Genomic DNA, 26,842 nt, shown 5'->3' on the forward strand with positions numbered 1-26,842 from the left:
GAGAAAACCCACACGAATGCAGGGAGGACATGCAGACTCTGCACAGAAGGCACTCCAGATGAGAATCGAATCGGAGAACCTCTTGCTGTGAGAAAACAATGCTACCACTGCACCGTCCAGAGCAGCAAATGCCAGCATAAATGCTTTCTTGAAATGTTGTTTTCTAACATAGTTATAATACAGCAAATACCATAACGTGTAATCATAGTTCTTAAGAATTTACCATAGAGCTAGCAGTCAGTTGAGACATAATTACTTAATGCTTCACTGGAAGAATTGGTCCTTCATCCCCATTTCAGTGCAATGGCCATTCTAGTGTAATTTCAGCATAGTTACTCCACTTGTAGCACATACAGTTTTAAACACTTCTGGTGTAAATTTCAATACTGTTTTGTTAATACACTGCTTTACTTCATCCAATCAAGTAAAATGACAAAAAATAATTTGCTTTCCTGTCTGGCTTCCATAACACGCAATGAGCTTGTGAGCACTGATAGATTTGACACCAATCATTCAGACTTTCCATTTGGGTGTGTCAGCTGCACTCTTTAATTCTTTGTCATGCAGTAACTTCTATATGCAAAACATTTTTCACTTCTTTCTTTCTGCGGTGTATATTTCCATGTATTGTGCACCTGCAGGTTAAACTCAATTTATCTAAGAAGAAGAATATTACATATTTAAATGTCGCCTACATTAGAGTACCACTATAATGCCTTAAGGCCCCCTCAAGCCAAACACCCTCAGGGGTCTCACTCAGATGGCAATTATTTCCACCATCATTCTTTCATTTTACCACATAAAACACATGGACTACAAAAATGTATCTTTCACAGAAGACACAAAGGTTGCATTTAGAAATTAAATTTTGCCTTTACCAAAATAAACTTGTCACAGCAATATACTATGTTTGAGAACTATTTGAGATGCTTTTGGTTAATAATTCTTAAACTTAACTTAAGATAATATAGATAGCTTATTAAAGTTAAGTAACTCACATCTCTCCTTGGACTCATCCCTCCAAGTTTCCAGGCATAAAGAGTGGTCATTGTGAATATACTGGAGATTTGTGATTGAGTGAATTTGGGTTAGCAGGAGTGGGCATTTTTATATAAGGTAGATTTTTGATATGGTAAAAATTGAGTTTTATGCAAAGGGCTATGAAAACCATAACATCTGGGGAAATATATAGGACGAAGGTATATATATTATTTGAGAATCCAGACTGAGAGTGGCAACCAATGGCATTAAATGAAGAGACATTTGCTATAAGTAGAGTTGAGGTAGGGTTGCTCCTTGTCACAATATTGTTTTTTTTTTTTTGTCAGTAATAGAGGCCTTAGTCAGGCAAATAAACTAGAAGATTGGGACAGGGAAGAAGGCTGCAGAAGGGAGCAGGAACACATATTTCATTTTCTTCCCTAATTTTATAGAGCTGTTGGAAAACACACCATTAGTAGATGGTTTAAAGAAAGCTTGACTTGAAATTATATGGCAAAATCAGTATCATTGTTTTCTTTGAGAGGACAGCTAGAGTCTACCAGTCGTGCTGGATAGTAGAAAAAGGCAAGGGCATTCGAATAGACATCTTAAGCTCAGTCAGTATGTACAATGAAGGAAACCTTGTTAGAAGGTGTCAAAAAGCAGATGGGCAAGCAAACAGCAAGAGGCGGACTGCTCTCAGTGAAAACAGGAAAAATATGGCTTAAGATATTTATACATTTCCTGCATTTAATTAGCCATGTCCAAATATTAGCTACTGGAGCTTTTTGTTCTGGGATTTTTGACTCAGACAGCTTTTCTCAGTTAACAAACAAAGAGACTAACAAAATAAATGAATGAATTTGTAAAACATGAAGATCAGTTCAAACAGTCATTCTACCTCATCCAATCATGACTTTTCATTCTATGATTTACAACAGCATTCCTGTAGTTACAACAGTGTTTTACAGCCACAAAGCATTTCTTTGTTGCTAATACAATGACTGTAACCCTTTTATTTCAAATTTCACATTTTTATTCAATGTTTTACATAGTCATATTACTCCATTTAGATTTAGTATAAGATGAATAATAGCAATTTTCATTTATAAGTTAATCTTTAACCATATTTTCTTGGTGCTTTTGGAGCCCATCATAATTATTAGTTATATCCATCATTGCACCTGTCAACAATGGTACTTAAAACCTGCATTCCACAATGTCCTCTCTTAACAAATGGGTGATTCTTATCCAAAATATTGTGATGGGACCGTAGTCATTGTACACACTTTCTTACTTCCCTCTGACACTCTTTCCATTATTTCTATCGATACTGCTCACTCACCATTTTCCTATTACTATGTGCACATTTATTACTTACCATTTTCTTCTCATAATCCTTAAATGTTAGTGGTACTGTAATTCTTCTGACCTACTTTTTATGTACATTCATTAACTCACCTTCCTTGTACTTTCAACAGGAAATATTTCTCATGCGTTCTACCTAATCCACATTCTTAATGCAGCAGCTGGCTTTTGTCTCTGCTTGACAATTTATCTCTCTCTCTCAATTCCCAGCAACATTCCAATAAAGTAGAAGGAGCCTTTTGCTCACTTAATAAACCCATGAGTATTTTCTATGGTTAATTTGCCCTCTTATGCCTAATTTGAATGTATTATACTGTGCAAGACAAAACATCTCTCCTAGTCAATTAACAATCATACAAAAACTCCCATCTTTCTCTTAAAGTGTCATTTGATTTCTCAGATCTTACTTGTAACATACTTTTTTATAATCTCAGTACCAATTACATCTAGCCTCTATATTTTAAAGAACCTCAAAGATTCCCAAAATGATATGCTCCTCATGATTTACTCACCTTGAATCCCATCCCATTATATTTCCCCTTATCAAATTTTCATTTTAATTTGTTATACCTAGTCAGCAGGATTCCTACTCCTAACACTTGACACCATTTCACTTTAAATAGTTAAATTGCTGATTTTTACCCCCACCTAAAAACAAAGATATTAGAGTATTTTGGAATGTCCCATAAATTATAAGCCCTGGCACTTTATCTTAATTATCTTTCAAAACAAACATCAGACATTGTTTTTTCCTCGCATTTGCTAACCTATTATCCCATGCTGCTATCTTACCTAATATCCACCATTCAGTTATATTGTTTTATGCTTACTAAGTCTCAGGTTTTGACAATTCTTTGTATCAAAAATCAGTAATGAGTTTCTTTTTAAGTCATTGCAGACTATTATAGAAAAATGTTCAGCCATTAATATCTACATAAGAAACCCATTGATTCTACATCACTATTCATAGAATTATGATTCCATCTAACCCTTTAAATAATAAAGTTCAGTTATTATATGACATTAATATAAGCAATACATTTTTATAAACCTTTTCTAAAAGAAAAATGTGAAACATTTGTGTAATATGCCCCATCTGGCAGTCTGAAAATATAAAATTGCCCCCATTTCACATGACAACTTAAAAACAGTATAAGAGGCTTATTATTTTTAACCATATTAAGTATCAGTCAGGTTAATTTTGTTTTTAAACTTTATTAAATCATTCTGAATACAAAAACAAGAAACATTCATATACTCTGTCTTATGGCTCATAACATTAGGCCCATCCCCACTCACTGTAAATCAAAATTGTCAATATGGGAGTCCTACTCTAGCAAACTATTTAAAATACAGTATAACTTAGTTTTTCATATCACAGATGAACAAAAAAATACCCTGTGAATTAACCAGGCATTCTTTTTGTCCCCCCCCCCCATTTATTTTATAGGCTATCTTTTCACTAATACTTATATGTAGCTGATTGTACCACTTCCCTATAACAAACATCTTAGAACATATTTGAATGACATACAGCTATAAAGTTAAAATATTGATTATAACTATCCTTTGTATCTGACAGATCAATCTAGAACTGACTTTGAGCCATTAAATAAATGCCCATCTTTGAAGAAGTAAAACATTATTCACATTATACAAGCATATCCATGTTTCTTCAAGTTCAGCTTATTCATACATTTGCTTTGGACTTTTAAACTTATCTAGTTATCTTAACCCTGGATGAGCACATGTAAACAATACGATATTCTCAACTAAGTCCAGTTTTCCTCCCTATTCATCTTCTGCCTCATTGGACATGTTCATGTCCCATAACTCAACAATCTACATCTTCTATTCCATGCACATTTGAATCAAATGTAGAGGTCATTTCTTAGTTTGCTAAATTGGCTTAGCTGGATCATAAATGTTCATCATTTTACTATTCTAGTACACATTTAACTCACCTAGAAAGGACCCTTTGAACTTCAGTTTTCTCTTTTCACACTTCCAGACCGACATCACATTCTGTGTTTATAGTTACTTCTGATAGGTTATTCTGCACAGGAACTGGATGTTCAGCCACTGCTAACTGCCACCCCAATTGCTATAAGTTCCACAGTACTTACTGTTTCCCATAACACAATAGTAAAATAACTAAAACTGGACTGATTCAACATTCACTAAGTAACTGACAAATGCAGTCTAATCTGCCATTTTAGTTTTAACATAGTCCACCAAACCACAATTTCGTTCACTTTGAATATCTCCATAAATTCACATATTAACCCCTCTTGTTGTATTCTCCTTAGCTATGAGATTCTGTTCAAGGTCTGACTGCTTAACTTTTACTTCCATTTCCTCATGAAATCCTCCCAAGTACTGCTTGACAGGCCCTATAGCCTCTTGCTGCTCCTAAAGGTTACCCACCTAATCTGCAACTAACACAACAAATCTAAGGAGCACATCAAATAAGTCAATCAAATTGTATAGTTTAACTTTTATCACTTCGAGCCTTAATACTCATTTAGGCTTGATGACCCACAGAGGTGAAGGACATGTTTAAAATACTTAATACTTGTTTAGGTTTTCTCACCCTCAGAGGTGAGGGACATGTTTAAAATACTTAATACTCGTTTAGGTTTTCTCATCCTCAGTGGTGAGGGACATGTTTAAAATACTTAATACTCGTTTAGGTTTTCTCACCCCCAGAGGTGATGAACATGTTTAAAATACTTAATATTCATTTAGGTTTTCTCACCCTCAGTGGTGAGGCACATATTTAAAATACTAAATACTCGTTTAGGTTTTCTCGCTTTCAGTGGTGAGGGACATGTTTAAAATACTTAATACTTGTTTAGGTTTTCTCACCCTCAGTGGTGAGGGACATGTTTAAAATACTTAATACTCATAGGTTCATAGGTAGGTACTAGGCTATCAGCCCAATGGCCTAAGTAAGCCTAGCCAACAAAGTTCCCTGGCTTACGCCAACCCAAGAACATTAATTTCCTGTGCCCCTGTTGAGCAGAGCCACAGAAGTGATCTCTGGGCTCTATTTCCTATTTCCCATCCACTCATCAAGATTTTTCTTGAAGAGTGTTAATGAGGAACTTTGCTTGACATAGATGGGTAGCTTGTTCCAGAGTATGGGAAGTCTCTGGGACAGGAATCTATCCCTCCAGCATGTCCTGTTTATTGTGATGACAAGGTTTAGGTCCATAGACCATGTAGCTTGGAGGGATTGGGATTTCTTTAGGTGTAGCATGTCCAACAGCTCTGGGTTTGACATAGCTTTATATATTAGGCAGAGATCACCTTGGAGTAAAGCTGGAGTTTTTTCGACGGTCAGTGTAGAGCATCTGTTTGAGGCCAGTAATCCTTTTTGTATGGTACTTCTGTGGCCTTTCCAGCTGCTGCAGATGTCTTGTGAGGTACATTCCAAAAGGGGTGTTGTACTCTATAATGGGTCTAATGAGTGTCGAGTAGAGGGGAACAATGACCTCTTTTTTTCTGGGTGAGAACCCTTTTATGATGAGGTGTGCCATGTAGAAGGATTTCCTGACTACTGTGGTAATGTGATTATCAAAGGAGAGACTACTGTCCACCAGGGTCCCAAGGCCTCTTATCACACATTCGGCATTAAGAAGACTGCCGCCTATGTGGTAGTTCATGGGTAAAGAGATTTTACCAAAGGGGATAACAATGCACTTTTTGGCATTGAGCTTGAGGCCATGGCTCTGACACCAGGCATCTGCCTCACTGAGGCCCTTCTGTAGGATGTCCACATCATTTGGGGACTTGACTATAGCTCCCAGTTTGCAGTCATCTGCAAACTTCGTTAGCCAGAGGCCTTCTGTGTTAGTCTGTACTTCAGAGAAGTAGATACCAAACAGGAGAGGTCCCAGGACTGAACCCTGTGGTACTCCACTTGTCACTGGTTTGAAGTCAGATTTGGAGTCTGCAACTTTTACAGTCTTGGTTCTGTCAGTGAGCCAGTTGGCAACCCATCTTGTGACATAGGGATTTATACCTAGTTTAGTGAGTTTAGCTATAATTCCAGAATGGGGTATGGTGTTGAAAGCCTTGGCGAGGTCAAGACAGGCTGTGTGAACCACCTTAGCCTCATCTACAGCTTTGGTGACTGCCTCAAAGAAGTCAACCAGGTTCAGGAGGCATGATCTGCCTTTCACAAACCTGAACTGGGTGGGGTCCAGAGTTTGGAGGTTACCAATGTCTTTGTTTATGAATTCCATGATGATACATTCCATGGCCTTGGAGGCCAGGCTCATCAGGCTAATAGGGTGATAGTTCCCAGGATCAGTCATGGCTCCCCCTTTGTCATTGATATTTTCTCAGTACAGGGAGTAGAACTTTATGTCTGTGTGCTACTACTCTACAGTTATCTTCATTTTAATGTTTGCTACCAGATTTCAGTTTATCTACCCTCTCCCAGAATATATTTCATGAAACAAAACTTTCACACATCTTTTGTTCTAAACCCATGAAAAATAAAACCATTGCCTCCCCACATAAAGAAGTTTAAAGGAGAAGAGGGATTCTTGAAATTCGCTCTTCTCTCATGTTTTCTGTCTTTTTTCCAGCATTTTGGCATTCAGTGTTTCAATACACAGCATTCTGAGTGTTGGTGTTTCAATAGAGAGCTCAGCTACCTGCCTTTTTGTACTCCATCCCCTTACCTAGTACATTTCTGTTATGGCCAGATGTGAAGAAAAAATTTTTTTATGAGAAAATAAATCAACAGTGGAAACCATCTTGAATTAAAATGGGGCCTAGGTCCATGTGACGTAGCAGCTTATTTCTTCTCCAGACACAGAAGCATAGCTAGTTCAACCAGCACCATGGCCCAGCATGATGAACCAGGGCCTCACCTCCTTGGCTTTTCAATTGAAGAGCAAAAAAAAAAAAAGCATTTGATGGGCTTATTACACAGCCACATCCCCAGCCCTCCAAGATCTTCCATTGAAGAACAAAACAAACAAACAAATAAAAAATGGACGTTTCCTCTACAAGCACACCAACCAGGTGGCCAGATGCACAGTAGGCCCCCCTTCCTCCTGCCCACCCATTCAGTCCTGTTTCTGTGACTTGTCCACAACCTTCCTGCATTTGTGGTCAAGTCTCAGCACTCTAGCGCAACATGTCTCGTCCAACTGTAGCAACTCTTTGCTACATCTGTAAAAACAGTTTGCTACAGTTTATAAGAAGGAAATTTTTGTTTTAATTATTTTTAACTAAAACCTGAGCACTGTAGCATTCTGCAGGCAGGGTATAAACTGAACCAACTGTTTTCTGCAGTTTATATCTGGCCTGCACAGACTGCAATGTAGCAAGCATTTGCTACAGTTTAGACCATACACAGAGCACTACAGAGCTATAAGACTCAGGTTTAACCACTAATGCAAAGCCAGCTTTTAAAAGCAGCAAAATGCCAACCATTATACTTGCTACTGTCCTGTTCCGAAGTGCTTACAAAAAAATGAAAAATCCACCAGGAACCGCAACTCTTACACAATCACAAGATGGACAGTGACTGAGGCTGACATCCAAAATGCAGACAGACATAAAAAGTCTGAAAATAGCTCTACAAACGAAGTTTATTAATCGCTTTCATCTTGGACCTTGCCAAGATTTCATCAGAATAAACATCACAACATAATCACTACTTAAATAGAACATCTCATTAATTAATCAATTAAATAGTTATTTAATCTGTCTTTAAAAAACAAGTACAAATAGCTAGTTTAAAAATTGTGTGTGAAATATACTTTAAATAAATCACAGGAATTTTGTAAATATTATCTATTCAATGATCTAAGTTTTAAAACAGGCAAAATTGAAAGGGTTTTATTTACACCTGGTTCCACCACTTGTTGAGTCTTTGGGCTTTTCCAGGTTAGGGGTCACCACAGCGGAACTCCGGTCCACTAATGATTGGCAGTAGATTTTTACGTGTCGAATTGCCGGCCCTGATGCACAACCTTCAACGAAAGTACGCCCATTCACGCATGTCTCCACACAGAAGACACTCTAGCTGAGAATCGAACAGGACGCTGTCTTACTGTGAGGCGACAATGCTACGGCAGCACCACCACCGCAGTTACCTGGTTCCACCACTGAATTCAACAAAAGTTGCCATTTCAATTCACATTAATCAAGGCTAAATCGAGGTTATGATTGCCCACTGTAAGATACAGCTGTTTTTAGAATATGCCCTTTTTCAGGGACTTATTTCAGAAGAATTATATAAATTCCTTAAAACTGAACATCCCACCATCCTTCAAACCTTTGGCTGCATAAGGATATAGATGATCCCCCTTATATAATTATCATTGCGGCCCAGGGTAGTACGACATACCCCTTGGGGGTGTTTATCAATAGACTGTTTAAATCAACAGTCTTTTTGATTGATTATATACTACGGGACTCCTGGGATTTTTTTGCTAGATTTAACAATGAATTGTTTGCTACTGATTGTGTTTTTTCCACTATGGATGTGACAGATTTATTTACTTCAATCCCTCACAAGGAAGGACTTGATCTATTTTTTGGAGGCAATTTTAGATCTGACTAACCTAAGTAGTACAATGATGAATTTCGCAGTTAGCATTATGGAAATGATTTTGGACAACAATTACTTCACTTTTGAAGGAAGTTATTTTAAACAGGTTAAAAGTGTAGCAATGGTGGCCAGTTGTGCTCCCATCTACGCCAACCTAGTGATGTATGCTTGGGAGTGGAAGTAAGTTTTTTCAACAGAATTTAAAGATAAATGGATGTATTATTTCCATTACCTTGACGATATTTTTATTTTGTGAAAAAAACCCACTTCCACCAGAAAATACTCTTGTTAGATACTTGAAAAAACTTCAGTCCTTTTTGAGATTTACTGGTAACAGTTCTAGTGTAAGTATTGACTTTCTTAATATAACGATAAGTAAAGATACTGACAACAGAACATTTAGTTCTACTATTTTTAGGAAAGACACATTCTCCAACAGTTATTTAGACTTTAATAGTCAACATCCCTACAGTACTAGGAGAAATATATTTAAAGGGCAGTTAGTGAGAGCCACAAGAATGTGTTCTGAGTGGGACTTTTTAAAGAAAGAAATGTTTTTTATTATTAAACTATTTTTGGAAAAAGGTTAACCTAGGGACCTCATTTACAATGTTAGCAATGAGGTGATTCAAGCATGGGGGACCAGGTTTAAACATTTATTAGGTGCAGGTATAACAAATGTTGGGTTCAAGACTAGACTTTCCATGCAAATATTTTGTGACAATATGATTATCCCCTATGGTGATGGTTCAAGAGAAGTGAAGGACATACTGAGAAAGTATTGGATGATTTTTAAGGCAAACAATGAGTTGACACAGAACTTGGGGAATGAAAAAAAATTGCGTACAAAAAGGGCAAGAATTTAAAATTTTTGTTTGAACACAATTTGCAGAGAATAAAACCTAGTGAAAAGGCTACTACAAAATGTGGCTGTTGCTCCCAGTGTAGATTTATTTTAGATGATGTTTTTGTGTGTCTTCCTAATATGCCCAGACCTATGCTTTTGAGACAGGGCAACTGCTTGGCAAAAGGTCTGGTATATCTTGCTGTATGTCATGTGTGTAAATTTTACTATGTTGGTAAGACTGAAAGACATTTTAAAAAACATATTTATGAACATGTATATGCAATCTCCCAAAAGAATGTAAATAATGCTTTATACAGACATTCAGTAGTTTGTGTTGGTTTTAAAAAAATTCAGATTTGGGATACTTGAAGTGGTAAAGAAATCCACTAGAGGAGGGTGGTGGGAACTTAGCCTTGAGTTATATGAATTGAAATGGCAACTTTTGTTAAATTCAGTGGTGGAACCAGGTGTAAACGAAACCCTTTTGATTTTGCCTGTTTTAAAACTTAGAGCATTGAATAGATAATATTTACAAATACCTATAGTTTATTTAAAGTATATTTCACACAAATTTTTTTAACTATTTGTATTTGTTTTTAAAGACAGATTAAGTAACCATTTAATTGATTAATTAATGAGATGTTCTACTTAAGCAGTGATTATGTTGTGATGTTTATTCTGATGAAGTCTTGGCAAGGTCCAAGACGAAAGCGCTTAAAAAACTTTGTAGAGCTATTTTCGGACTATTTTTATGTCCATCTGTATTTTGGATGTCAACCTCAGTCACTGTCCATCTGTTCCTAAGTGATGACATAATTATATTCTAATTTTTTCTAGCAGCTGTCTTTTCTGTTCCATTGGTTAGTACTGCAAGATAAGCAAGACCAAATAACTGCATTTTGGGATATGACTACAGGCCACATGATAACTTAAAATCCATAATGGCTAGCTCCATCTATACAGTATTAGTAAGAGCTTACAGGGATTTTATTTGCATACTTTGAGGAACTTATTAGACTCAACAAACATGATAAGGTAATGTTTTGGGGTTTATTTACACAAGCTATATTCATTTAATAATCAGTTTTCATACAATGAAGTTGATGAAAGGGAGCAATATTGCAAGTCAGTTCCACATTACGAATGTCACCCTTACCAGTTTCCTTATGAGATCTACCTGCATAAATAGGTCACAGCCAGGAAGAATAATTTCTGAGCCTAAGATATGTGGGTGACACACCCTCTCTGTAATAACCAGTACAACTAGTCTTACGTGATGACATTCAGCTTTGCAATGGACATTTATATGGGCTAGCATTATACCTCTCAGGTTTCACCATCTCCCATTTTAGAGAATATTGAGAGTATAATTCTCTCTGAGAGCTCCAGGGATATGATAGCTATCACCAAAGGGCTGCCAGCGTGAGGAACTTAAATACGAACACTGCACCACAACGATATAACTCCCAAGTGCTGGATGTAGGAAGAAAACAGCTCGTACAAGTGGATAAAGAAATTTAATCACTAAAAAACAAGGTGCACAATGGCATTAGCAAACGTTAAGCGCTTTCAACTGAAAATAACTCAGTCTTCCTCAGAACAACAAACCTCCATTAAAATCACATATATATACTCTATCGGTTACTTGAATTTGAAAATTGCGCCAAAACTCTAAAAACGGCAATACAATAAATTCATTGGAATACTGTTGCAGCACTAATGTTCATACAAGTAACCTAACATTATTCAAACTAGTAAACACTAAGTACTGCAATGAATACATATAACTTAATACATACAGTATTACTAATATAATATATACTCCACTTACAGCGTTTAACTATAAATGAGTTATATAATACTGTCGCAAGTCAATCAAAGAAATTTAAATTAAAAAATTATTATTATTAGCCTATTCAAACATATAAAGCCAGTAGGAATGTAGGACTGAAATTGCTTAGACATACTATTATATACAAGTGATGACAAGTTAAAGAAACCAAACTTTTATCAATATGTCTTGATAAATTCATGTGTGCTTGAATAAAATAGATATAAAAATATTAAAACATCATAAATAAAATGTAATAACTTATTAATATAATTATTATTAAATATATATGTTAAAACTAATTCTGTATTAAAAAACATTCATAGATAATGTCAAAAATCTTCCAAAAATGGTTTAATGCTTATGTGATCATTAAGTCCCGGAAATCTAGTGGCGTCACACTTGATCTGCCAGATACTTTCTTCCAATTACCCCCAAAGGTGGTTTGGTTGACCTGATCAATAATACTGAACACAAAACTATGTTGTTCACCTTTATCCTCAATGTGCCTATATAGTGCGTTATTCTTATCTTTTTTACGTATCCTGTAAAGATGTTCATAGATACGCTTTTTAAAAAAACTCTCGGTTTTCCCTATATAAAACGCTGTACATACTGTACATTTGGCAATATATACTATTTGTTTTGTGTTACAATTGGCTCCTAAATTACAAATTACTGTATTATTGATATCACTTAGTGTTATTTTCTCAACCGTATTGATATATGGACATTGATTACAAGACCCACACCTTACATTACCTTTTTTGTTCCTGTCCAAATTATCCTTTCTATTGTCTGCTTGTTCTAATAAACTTTTGATATTAGGTGCCATTTTGTATACTATAACTGGTTGTGCACCTAATAAATCCCCCAAATTATTGGAAGTAATGACATCCCAATGTCTAATTAATATGTCCTTTATATAATGTGCATATGGTGTATAGGTCAGAATGCAAGCTCCATTAAACTTGTTATTTAAGTTGCTATCTAATAGCAGGGATATTGAGGCATATGAAGACAATAAAGTTTATGTATGGCCAGTTGATAGGGTGGAGAAAATGTATATAGATAGAATACAATTTAGAGAAAGGAAAAGAAGTAACTATAGGGAGGAAAATTTTCGAGGGGGAAGATTTTTTCCTGTTCCAAAACACAATACACCTTACAGAAAGAGAAATTAAGGAATTTGGTTGATGCATCTATAGGGAAACCAGTAGACAAGAATGGCATGTATAATAGTAATACATCAACAGTTAATGATGCATTTTGTGAAGTTTTTCACACCATAGATGGGAATAACTCAACTATTTTATGTACACAGGATAGTAATATTAGTGTCAAGGACTGTACTAACAAAAAACAGATAGTTAGTACATTTAATGGATTTAATGTATACAATTTCACTGATTTAAACATTCAACAAGAATTTTTTCATTTGATGAGTAAAGGTATGAAGTTCATCCCCACCACGGGGATGAACTTGGTTGATACCATTAAAGAAACCAAGATGTATTGTAGGAGATTAAATTTAACTACACAATTTGACTCTGTACAAAGTAATAAGTATACTAGCAAGACCAATAGATTGAAGAAAAAAAGTACATATGTACCTATTAGTAATCCACAAGTAGCTAATTTCGAAAGGATGGTCACCAAAGATATATATTGGTTAAATAAGGATATAAGTAACAACAAGGGATATAAATATAATTTTGGAGACAATTTAACTAAAGAAGAAAGGAAGTGTTTGAAAGAAATAATGCATAATAAAGACATCCGCATTATGAAACCCGATAAAGGGGGCGGAATAGTTATAAGCTATACTTTGGATTACAATAGTAAAATTCATAATTTATTATATGGTTCAAGGAAATACGAAGTGGTTTCATTGAATGAAATTAATATAGGATATAGAAGGATAGACCTCTTTTTAGAGGAATATCGCATTGACAACAGAATAAGTGAAGATATTTACAGATTTCTTAGGACTGAGTACCCTATACTAGCTAAAATGGTGGGTATACCCAAAATACATAAATCTATGGAAAATCCCCCATATCGACCTATAGTTTCAGGGTCTAAATCTAAAACTTATAACATAGGTGTCAAAACGAAGATAAATAACACAACAAAGCACAGCCAGCCGACAGAGCTCAGAAACAGCGTGCGGAAAAAATAATAATGGTAACTCAAAAATGCACAAAACACGCTGATTCCTAATGGCCCCAGTTCAAAAGCAAGTTCACAGAAACAAAGAGTAAAGGCAGTAGATGTCCAAATAATCCAATTGAACAGTAATTCTTGGTAAAAACAGGTTTATTCAGTCGACACCAATAAGCGCTTTCACCCTAAGGCTTCATCAGACTTTTACGTAAGTAACCTTCAGTCTTGTAAAAGTCTGATGAAGCCTTAGGGTGAAAGCGCTTATTGGTGTCGACTGAATAAACCTGTTTTTACCAAGAATTACTGTTCAATTGGATTATTTGGACATCTACTGCCTTTACTCTTTGTTTCTGTGAACTTGCTTTTGAACTGGGGCCATTAGGAATCAGCGTGTTTTGTGCATTTTTGAGTTACCATTATAACATAGGTGTACTTATAGATGTATGGACCAAGCATATTTACAAGTTGACACCCCATATTATGAAAGATTCATGGAGCTTTTTAAGTTGTTTAACTACAGAATTATGGAATCAGGATTATTCATTCATTACTATTGACGTAGTAGATTTGTACAGTAGTATACCCAAAGAGATAGGATTGGACTATTTTATGAACAGCTTGATCAAATATTCGGGTTACAGTTGGGAGAGAATATGTTTATTAACTGAACTAATGTCAATAGTTTTGGATTACAACTATATTACATTTCTTGGGGAGTATTTCAGGCAAAAAATAGGTGTGGCCATGGGGGCCTCTTGCGCACCAATTTTTGCGAATCTGGTCATGTTAAATTGGGAGAATGAACATCTATTTAATTGCCTTTACTATAAACACGTGGTGTTTTATGCCAGATATTTGGATGATATCTTTATTATATGGAAGGGTCCAGAAGCAATGGTTGATGAGTTCATCTCATATTTGAATAATACAACTAATTTTTTAAAATTTACTTACACTTATGAGAGGAGATCCATTCCTTACTTGGACACGTACATTAGTAACACTGATGAAGGGTATATATCCAAGATTTATAGGAAACCTACCTTCTCAAATGATTATATTCAGTATAATAGCAATCATCCACCATTCATGTTTAAAAATGTTGTTAAAGGGCAATGTGTCAGAATAGCACGAATGTCTTCCACTAAACAAATTATGGAAGAAGAATTTAAGTTAGTCTACTCAATGTTCAAAAACAGGGGATATCCTGACGATTTACTCAATGACACCATACAATATGTGTCCTCACAATGGGGGAACCGATATAAACCATTATTAGGAGTTAAGGAATTTTTAGTTGAATTAGATAGCAACTTAAATAACAAGTTTAATGGAGCTTGCATTCTGACCTATACACCATATGTACATTATATAAAGGACATATTAATTAGACATTGGGATGTCATTACTTCCAATAATTTGGGGGATTTATTAGGTGCACAACCAGTTATAGTATACAAAATGGCACCTAATATCAAAAGGTTATTAGAACAAGCAGACAATAGAAAGGATAATTTGGACAGGAACAAAAAAGGTAATGTAAGGTGTGGGTCTTGTAATCAATGTCCATATATCAATACGGTTGAGAAAATAACACTGTGATATCAATAATACAGTAATTTGTAATTTAGGAGCCAATTGTAACACAAAACAAATAGTATATATTGCCAAATGTACAGTATGTACAGCGTTTTATATAGGGAAAACCGAGAGGTTTTTTAAAAAGCGTATCTATGAACATCTTTACAGGATACGTAAAAAAGATAAGAATAATGCACTATATAGGCACATTGAGGATAAAGGTGAACAACATAGTTTTGTGTTCAGTATTATTGATCAGGTCAACCAAACCACCTTTGGGGGTAATTGGAAGGTACGATTGGCCCTTAAAGAAAGTATCTGGCAGATCAAGTGTGACGCCACTAGATTTCCGGGACTTAATGATCACATAAGCATTAAACCATTTTTGGAAGATTTTTGACATTATCTATGAATGTTTTTTAATACAGAATTAGTTTTAACATATATATTTAATAATAATTATATTAATAAGTTATTACATTTTATTTATGATGTTTTAATATTTTTATATCTATTTTATTCAAGCACACATGAATTTATCAAGACGTATTGATAAAAGTTTGGTTTCTTTAACTTGTCATCACTTGTATATAATAGTATGTTTAAGCAATTTCAGTCCTACATTCCTACTGGCTTTATATGTTTGAATAGGCTAATAATAATAATTTTTTAATTTAAATTTCTTTGATTGATTTGCGACAGTATTATATAACTCATTTATAGTTAAACACTGTAAGTGGAGTATATATTATATTAGTAATACTGTATGTATTAAGTTATATGTATTCATTGCAGTACTTGGTGTTTACTAGTTTGAATAATGTTAGGTTACTTGTATGAACATTAGTGCTGCAACAGTATTCCAATGAATTTATTGTATTGCCGTTTTAAGAGTTTTGGCACAATTTTCAAATTCAAGTAACCGATAGAGTATATATATGTGATTTTAATGGAGGTTTGTTGTTCTGAGGAAGACTGAGTTATTTTCAGTTGAAAGCGCTTAACGTTTGCTAATGCCATTGTGCACCTTGTTTTTTAGTGATTAAATTTCTTTATCCACTTGTACGAGCTGTTTTCTTCCTACATCCAGCACTTGGGAGTTATAGCGTGAGGAACTTGACTTCCACGTTTTTTTCCCAGTAAGCACCTATTATTGAAAGAAAAGACTTATTAGGAGATGGCTCCTAATTCTGGCAGAGTGGTATATGAAATTAAGTTTTATGATATCTGCCTGAACTTAAACTCAGCTTGCTGAATCCTAAGTGATACTTCACAAGAGTCTTTATTCATTCTCACATGACAACATATAACACAGCAAACATGAAATATCTCTAGTCACATGTGGACCTACATAGCACATTACAGTTCTTGGAATTCATAAATTCCAAAGCCCTGGATCAACTAATCCATAGTCCCACCAGGGGCTCAAATATCCTAGACATGGTCATTACCAACACGGGAGATTGATGCTCCTCTCCAGTGGTCACCCCCTCATTGGTCAAGTCTGACCATAAGCTAACCACCCTTGACATCCACATCCCACCCCCCAGTAAGGAAACCTCCATAAAAAGTTTTTCCAAAGCTAACTTCATGCTACTCAAGTCAGAAGAAACTAACTTCATGACACCCATGCAGATGGGAACTGAAAGTTCGATGCTGAATCTTACACTAAGGCACTGTACGAGCACATCCACTCACATGCATGAATCGTGCCATTCCAAATAGAACCAAGACACTCTCCTCCAAAAAAAGGAAGCCAATCTGGTGGTCCCCTGCCATAAACAAACAATACAACAGAAGGAAGAAACTGTTGCAGAAAAGAGGAAAATTGCAGGATGCAAAAAGCGTCCTTACCAGCCTCAGTAAGAAGCTGAGATCCCTCATAAAATTCTCTAAAGCTAGTTACGAAAATAAAACTACCAAAGATTCCAAGGACAACCACAAGGCATTCTATAGTTATGTCAAGAATCTAAACATTAATGATCAGATCTCTGAGCTATAACAGAATGGCATGCCAATATCCTGGCAGACCGATTCAGTGCCAACTTCACCCCACCTCTCACCCACTAAAGGGCCCATCTCAATACCAAATGACTGCCAAATTCTGGTAATCACAACCACACAGGTAAAAAAATGCACTCTCCAAAGCTAAGAATATTGCATCCATGGGACCAGATGACATCCCAGGCTGGGTACTACATGAACTACAAAATGAACTGGCACTTCACCTAAGTGTCATGTTTAATCATAGCCTCACCTCAGGCTATGTGCCCAATGAGTGGCACACAGCTACAGTTATCCCACTCCACAAGGGGGCATCCACCTTGGATCCCGGGAACTATCATCCCATCAGTCTGATGAGCCTGATCTGCAAAGCCATGGAACGCACTATCATGGAACTTATAAATAACATTGGCAACCTTCAAACACTGGACTCCACCCACTTTGGTTTCATAAAGGGACGATCTTGTCTCCTCAATCTGATTGACCTCTTCGAATTGAAAAATTTATTTTAATTTGCATTGCTATGCTGTGCTGGATCCAAAGTCTTCTTAAGACACACAGTCTTGCTGTGCTGTTTACTGCTGAATCAGAGACACAGAGCTTTGCATGACTTCATCTGTAGTCTGTTTAAAGCACCAAGCCTTTCAAATTGCACACTGATAAAAAATATATTTTGCAGCTATAAGCACAGTTACAGATAACTTATTTTTATAACAAACGACACGTACTCTTTCTGTCAGATTGTAGCATATATTTACAAAGTTTTCCTTCATTACAGATATGAATGATGGCTTCTACAAAATACCTCTCTCTGTCTCTCTCTCTCTCATAACTGAATTACAATTGTTATATAGAGTGCTAGTCACGCATATAGATATTGTTTTTCCTCTTGGTATCTTTTTTTGGCCTTCTGCGGGAAGTCACGTAATGTCTGTTTTTAGACTTTTCTATTGTCCTGTCAGCAGTTCTGCTGATGTGATAATGCACAAATTCACGCAATCAGAATAGCAGAAGTATGAAAAGAAACATCTGTTCTGTTCCTACTGAAAAAACATCACGTATTGCTGAGTTTAGATATTTGTTCTGCAAACATGAGAAAAGCATGTGATACTTGCTTTCCAATATTGTTTTGTTAGGCTTTTTCTGATGCTGTGAAGAGAAGCCTGTCTGTTATACATATAGTATGAATGCCCATTTTACATTGCTAAACTCTATACACATACTCAAGCAAACTTTTTATTCTATGCTTTATCTTTCAGCATATTTACAACATAATTAGTTTCAGCCTTATATTCATAATCTCTAACAATTCCCTCTTTTTTAAACATACTCAAAACACTTTATACTGATATGTAATTTTTTATTAGAAAACACATTAAAAAACAAAACCTTCAGTCTTTTTTTGATACAAGTCAAAATGCAAGTTTACACAATTAATACAATGATATTAAGTACTACTACCAAAATTGAATGTAGCTAACAACTTTTTCTTTTGCAGACCATTTTGTGAAAATAATTTATTATTTATGAGCTGTATCTTCTTTAGTTTTATTTTTTAACTTGATTAATTTATTCTTTTGTAATTACAGAATTTGATTTATGACTTAGAACTGTTCCATTAACTCTTTGCAACTGTTGAATTAACTATAAGAGACAAGAACCATGTGCTACTGCAAACATTTATACACTGCTCAACATATACAGTTTTAATGTAATTTTAACCATCACATTTCTAAACTGCCCATACACTTTAGTTGACAGTGAAGTATACACTGAAGAATGCTATTTACATATTAGTCAATTAGCTGTATGAATACAATATTTTAATATATTTTTTAACTGGGATAACCAATACTGATACAGATAAAATGGTGATCCAAAAACCAGTAATGAGACTCCAACTTAAAACCAGTGATAATATTACAACTTGACAAATTACTTTTGAACTTATTACAATGCATCCTGTACAGTATGTATTTACATAGAATGTTTGCTATTCATGCATTTCAATCTAGTAGGTACTCTGGACCCATTTCTTTAAACATGCTTTTTACACATATTTATTACTAGACATTAATTTCATTTGTACTTAATTATTTTGTATTTGTACATACAAAGACTGTAAAGTACACTTAGTCCAATCTTACAAATTTAGTAACTTTAACATCAAGCAAAATTTTGGAAAATTCTTATGCCTCTTTAGATGTATCTAGTGGAATTGCCACCAGAGGCAACTATGCTTTTTGCATACCAACATTGTCTTGCCAAAAACATAATAAAAATAGTGACCATTCTTGTTCAGTTTTTTTACATATCTTTACTCTCTCTTGTATAGCTGTAATAAAGCAATTTTAAGCCATCTCTTGTATAGTTTTACAGTTTAACAGGTTGTAAATACAATTTAATACTAAACAATACAATAATAACTAGCATAAAATATCTTGGACTTTCAGATTTAATCTGTTTACCAGTGTTTCTTATGCACTAATACCTGTTGTCCTTCCCCCCTAAAAGAGTATTGTCAAGAAGGAATAAGATTATTTTTCCTGTAGCTCTATTTCAGACCCTTGTATAGTACTGCTTATACAGTCAGTGTAAAACTGAGAAAGTGCCCCTCCCCCTGCAGCATTGCAGTATTGTTTATTTGCTTTATTAGGTTAACAAACTATGGACTTTTATCTGATTTGATAATTTTTATAAAGCTTTTGCTGTTTACTACTACTAGTAGGTATTTATACCTTTCTGCATAATTGATTTGAACTGTATGTATATTATGGCCCATTTGCTGACTATACTTGATGTAACTAAGTTTTTTACTTTTAACATTTACTTGCAAACAGATTATTAGTGACATCTATGCACAATTGTGACATTTTATTACAATTACCAAATAGTGTTGCCTGTAAACATTTTAACAATTATGTTTTAATAACAATAATAGTTTAAAAAAATATAAGCCACTTGTCTGGCAATCAGTCTCTAGTCTGGGAAGGTCTGAGTTTACATTTTATACTCTATAAAATATAGTTAACTTTTTTAGCATTGTTTTTTTATTTTTGATTTTAGTATTTTTATTTATTTATCTGCTCTGCCATTCATTTTACAAAGATTGCTTGACTAATACCATCTGTGATTTTATTTCTTTTTAAAATTCAGAACTTTAACTGTTTGGTGTGGTGTTACTATACAATTATATAAAAATTGTAAAAAGCAAAATAGATATTAGCTTAACTAACACGTTTATATTTACATTATTTATATTTGCTGTTGTCTGCCTGTTATTCTTGTGCATTGTAACAGATGTATTTTAGATGAAAAGAAAATACATGCATGTCAGTCTCGTGACTTTAAATCTTTATACAAGCATGTCAGTGTTGTGACTAAATCTTTACTCTTATTAACTACTTTTATTTAATTTTATGCACTAGAACTGTTTTGTGTAACTATTTTTTATTTAATTTTCGTACACTAGAACAGTTTTGTTTACCTTTTGACTATGTTAAGAATGGCAGTCATGTGCTCTACTTTACTGTAGTTCTGATAAATGTCTTGCTTTAACTGAATGGAAATTTTAAACATTTGAGAATGATTTGTCCAGACATCAGATCCTACCCTCCTACCATGTATGCTTAACCATTTTCAAAATACAAACATATTATAAAATGTATTTCTTTTGTACAGATCAGCTGTAGTTGCCTGCTTTTTCCCAATGTGTGGAGGAAGTCAGTCTCTGTCAGTTCAGCTAATTTATTTCCTTTATCCTGTAACTGCTGTTGAAGAGTTTCCTGTAATGTTGCATGGTCTTTCTGATATTTTTCAGTAACCTGTTCTGTTGAATCTAAAACTCCTATGCACTTTTGAAAAGATGTATGTATAACTTGTCTAAGCTTCCTGAACTCATTGTGTCTGTCTTTAAGAAGTTTATTACATTCTTTTGTAATAAAATATACTAGAGGTCCTGTCAGTAACTGATTTGACTGTTGTTGCAATTCTGAAATAAACCTTTTACATCTGGTGACAGAACATAACTGTCTAACATTTGAATATAATGTCAGCATATTAACTTTTCTTGGTTCTTTACCATTAAAATTTTTGTCTGTACAGTCTAACCTTTGAATAGTGGCATGCACTGTATTTTTATGACATTGTACACACAATAAATATTTGTTTATACCACACATGATTTTGTTTCAAATACCAGTAACAAATATTGTAACCCATTTGCATAATGCCTTACTATTAACTTGCCCTAATAAGTTTTTACATTTACTAATGTGCTGTATATACCAACATTTTATTCTGTTATGATTATTACCTCTATGGCATTCATACTGTATGTAATACAGAAACATTTTCTTACCAGTCAAGAGAGAGGCAAATGGCCAGGTTGCTTTACTGTAGATGGTTGAAAAGTCTCTGTAGTCACTTGTGAAGCTGGTACAGCAAAACTGACAGTTTTAGTCTTACAACTTTGTATTGTACCTTTTTTTGGAGAATTTACGGCACTGCTCACCATCCTGCACTGAGTCTCACTCCGGATTTAGACATCTAATAAACTGTATTATTGATGCAAACTGTAGAAATCTGAAGTACTTCACATAAACGTTAGTTACTGTGCTTTTACAGGAGTGACCTTATACAAGGCATTACCCACTCACTCCCCATGTTTTTGGATACAGGCTAGGAACATTCGTTAGGGTCACCATTGAAAAATTTATTTTAATTTGCGATGCTATGCTGTGCTTGATCTAAAGTCTTCTTAAGACACACAGTCTTGCTGTGCTGTTTACTGCTGAATCAGAGGCACAGAGCTTTGCATGACTCCATCTGTAGTCTGTTTAAAGCACCAAGCCTTACAAATTGCACACTGATAAAAAATATATATTTTTCAGCTATAAGCACAGTTACAGATAACTTATTTTTATAACAAACAGCACTTACTCTTTCTGTCAGATTGTAGCATATATTTACAAAGTTTTCCTTCATTACAGATATGAATGATGACTTCTACAAAATACCTCTCTCTCATAACTGAATTATTACAATTGTTATATAGTGTGCTAGTCACACACACAGATATTGTTTTTTCCTCTTGGTATCGTTTTTGGCCTTCTGTGGGAAGTCACGTAATGTCTGTTTTTAGACTTTTCTGTTGTCCTGTCAGCAGTTCTGCTGATGTGAAAATGCACAAATGCACACAATCAGAATAACAGAAGTATGAAAGGAAACATCTGTTCTGTTCCTATTGAAAAAACATCACGTATTGCTGAGTGTAGATATTTGTTCTGCAAACATGAGAAAAGCATGTGATACTTGCTTTCCAATATTGCTTTGTTAGGTCTTTTTTGTTGCTGTGAAGAGAAGCCTGTCTGTTATACATATAGTATGAATGCCCATTTTACATTGCTAAACTCTATGCATATATTCAAGCAAACTTTTTATTTTATGCTTTATCTTTCAGCATATTTACAACAGAATTAATTTCAGCCTTATATTCATAATCTCTAACACAAATCAGTCTCCAGAGCTGTGGACGAGGGTAAGGAGGTCCACACAGTCTATCTGGACCCCGCCAAGGCCTTCGACACCATTCCCCACTCGGAATCATAGATAAACTTACTAAGCTGGGCATTAATCCCTACATCACTCGATGGGTTGCCAACTGACTTACTGACAGAACCCACACTGTAAACGTAGCTGACTCAAACTCTAGCTCCATACAAGTGACAAGTGGAGTACCTCAGGGTTCAGTCCTGGGACCGCTCTTGTTTGGCATCAACTTCTCTGAAGTACAAGCCAGCACTAAGGGACTCTGGCTAACAAAGTTCGCAGATGACTGCAAACTGGGAGCCATTATTGAATTCCCAAATTAAGTGGATATTCTACATAAGGGCCTTACAGAAACAGATGCTTGGTGCCAGAGCCATGGGCTCAAGCTCAATGCCAAGAAATGTATAGTTATCCCCTTTGGGAAAAACCATGTACCCACGAATTACCACATAAGTGGCAGTACACTTAACACCGAAAGTGTGATAAGGGACTTAGGTACACAGGTGGACAGTGATCTCACCTTCGATAACCCCATCGCCACAACAGTCAGGAAATCCTTCTATGTGGCACACCTCATCACTAAGGGCTTTTCATCCAGAAAAAAGGAGGTCATTGTCCCACTGTACTCACCCCTCATTAGACCCATTATAGAGTACAACGTCCCGTTTGGTATGTACCTCACAAGACATCTGCAACAACTGGAAAGCCCACAGATATACCTCACTAAAAGAATCACAGGCCTAAAGCAGATGCCCTATGCTGACCGTCTAAAAAAACCCCCGCCATACTCTGCCGCATATCTCCTATTCAGAGGCGATCTCTGCTTAACATACAAGGGCATGTCAAACCCAGAGCTGTTGGACATGCTACACTTAAAGATATCCCAACCCTCAGAGCCACACGCTCCAGGGATCTAAACCTGGTCATCACAATGAACAAAACATGCTGGAGGGATAGGTTCCTGACTCACAAACACCCCATACTCTGGAATTGACTGCCCATACATTTTGGGCCTCTTCAAAAGGAACCTTGACGATTGGATGGAATATAGGAAATTCACCCTGGAGATCACGTCAGTCACCCAGGTAGATAGGTGACCAGGAAAGTAAATATTCTGGGGAAAAATAGCCAGGGAATTGTTATGGCTAGGCTTGTATAGGCCCTAGGGTTGATAGCCTAGTACCACCTATGAACCTATGAACATAGGCAACTGAATACCCCACACCACTTACTTATGTACAACTCCAACACAAAAATGTGGTAAAGATGGAATCATAAGTGGTAAAGTTAAATATAATAGAATCATAGGCTTTGTTAATTACAAAGGATAATATCATGGGGAAGAAGTAGAAAAGACCTTTGGTTTATAAGTATTACTTCTGAAATGCTGACACCTGTAGCTGTATTGTTTGTTCAAAGCTATTTTCATTAACATAACCAATTAACTTTGAGAAATATTCACTTGGTATTGTATAGTTTACCGAGACAATGTTTGGGTTAATTAAATTCCTTACAAAGACTGCAGCTGCATTGATTTTTACATCCCAGAGTTTAGCCAGAAAAAAGTCATGCTATGCAGGAGATACAGAGGATATACAATAGCTTATATTTAAACTCATATATATTTTGTACATTTTCTTATCACGAGTTATTTTGTTGATGTTTGGCTTTTGACAGACACTTAAACACACCTACAGAAACATAAACATGCACACATTTTTTTTCTTTTGTATTTATATTTTTACACCTACTAAACAGCAAAAGCGCTGCTTATCGAGTGTAAAATAACGGCTCGATCGTTCTCGCATTCACTCACATGAACGCATACGCACACAAGTATAAACACACTCACACGTCTGTTTTTTTTTTTTCTCTCTCTGTAATATATTCGCTAAACAGCAGAAGCGCTGCTTAGCGAGTGTAAAATAACGGCGGCCGTTCTGTTTTCCGCAGCCCGAGCTCCACGGTGGCTTGATATACTGCCGTGAAGCGGCGTTCACGTCTTTCAACAGGCATTACTTGTACAATCATTCGTTCTCCAGTCAGAGGCTGATGTACAGTGAGCCCATTCCCTAATGAAGAATAATTTCTAAATCGGAACCCGTAAAATGATTTAAAGCCCACTGACAAATAATGAACTGCAGTTCTGTCTTGGTAAAAGACAGTTACTCAATGAATGCACTTTGCTGTCTGGGCACCTAGTGGAGGAAAAAGGTACATCTACATTACATTTATCAAAGGTTTCCAAGAAAGACTGGTTTACTTCCGAAACACTAATAGCAAAAACTCACTAATGAAGCACTAATAGTCAGAAAAAGGGCACCACGCCTACAGTGATGATGTAAGCACATATCTATAAAGTCAGGTAGTTAAATTAGAATATCAGATAGATATTTAATGTGACATGATAAACTGCTGCTCACCTGAATCCTCAGTATTCTTCCATGTTCTGCTGTCATTCAGGTGTCTCTACAGGGACACAGACAAAGATCTGTGCTCATGTCTGAAGCTACATTTCCTCCGGCTTGTCACATCAAGTTACTTCTTCTCGTACTCCCTGGCTGACTCGTGACAGGAAACCCCACTTCCTCTGATGGCTACACAACATTCTTCTTAAAAAATAAAGCAACATAAATTGTGACAAGTAACACGGACTGCTGCGGACTTTTGCTTGCTTTTCACGGAGTAGAAAATTAGACTTTTGTCATCTTCATGTTTGTTAACATGATTTCTTGTTTCTAAAAGGTGAATTTTCGTAATTCGTTAATCTGTTTACAAGTTTTACACCTTTTCATTCTTAGCCCATGGCAGTTGTGACAGTGGGGAACGGGACTGTTCCAGCTCAGCTGTAAAACTGAAAACACACCACCAGCCACTAAGCTGGAAAACATTTGAATATGGATTCCTGTGACCACAGTTATGTTGATGAATTTATCATGATGTTGCATGACTTGAGAAATGGACATGACTTTAAAAATTTAGGTACCCAGTAGGAACCCCTGTTTAGGCGTAAAATTCCAGACCAGATATGTGCAGGGATGAATCCATAGTGCAATCCAGTTAGACTGTATATATGCAGACAGTTATACGATTCATATTAAACCCACAGCCTTGATCTTTTGAGTTCTCTGTCTACTACTTTCTCATACGAAGAATATATCAAGCAGTCCCTGTTGTGCCTGTGTTTGATATTTGGATATTTCTGCATCTGTTTCATACCATTATAAAATAACTTTTTGTGTAAATAGCTAAAGAATTAAAATATCAGATTCTAAAATGGTCAGTCGTTTATTTTTTTCTTCTAAACTTATAATGGTAAAATCTATACATACCCTACAAACTATTTCCCCCTAGTTTTTGAATATGACTTTTTTCTATTCACCCAAATCAATGAATTCCTTAGTTTGCACAAAACCAGGGATATAATTTGCAGATTAGTTGAAGAAGGAATCAATGTACCTGCACATCACTGTGCCTTGGAAATGTAATGCATGTACCATTATAGTATGTGGGATGTATCCTTCAGTGGCTGAATATTAGTGATCGATTCACATTTTCTGAAGCTTTATTTCCTAACATTGTTAGCATTTATTTCTGTTTATTCACTTCTTATTGGAATTATGTGTTTTTTCTTAACCTGCACTGTATACTTTCTTATTCTTAGAGATTGCAATTTATTAGAGAAAGAGTGGCATTGTTTTAATTATGTTTAACTGATGTCTCTTCATCTGTATACAGTGACATTGAAATCATAATATTAAAGAAAGGGGATGGAGAGTAAGTCCCCTGTGAAAACTGCTTATGTTTAGATTGCATTTGCATACAGCTCTACAGTTTTGAGTCTGTGTATGTGTAGATGTTTTGTGAATTAAAGCTATTTAGGTTTGTGCTGTTGCAGTCAGACACTTTAGTCTTGAGCTTTGTAGTGTTAAGGAGA

General features: G+C 35.4%; 1 protein-coding gene across 2 annotated transcripts in view; it reads right to left on the reverse strand.

The window, feature by feature from the left end:
* TMC8 (transmembrane channel like 8) overlaps positions 1-25,508 on the reverse strand; it is an 829,418-nt gene extending 803,910 nt beyond the window's left edge. The window contains exon 1 of one of the 2 annotated variants that reach the window (XM_044068180.1): positions 25,329-25,508. The gene's annotated coding sequence lies outside the window, so the exon portion shown is untranslated. The remainder of the gene's footprint in view (positions 1-25,328) is intronic. The other variant, XM_044068179.1, reaches the window with a different exon arrangement.
* Positions 25,509-26,842: the final 1,334 nt, after the last annotated feature.

Source organism: Protopterus annectens, chromosome 4.part0 (assembly GCF_019279795.1).
Source record: "Protopterus annectens isolate FY-2018-M chromosome 4.part0, PAN1.0, whole genome shotgun sequence".
In the NCBI taxonomy this organism is placed as follows: Eukaryota; Metazoa; Chordata; order Ceratodontiformes; family Protopteridae; genus Protopterus; species Protopterus annectens.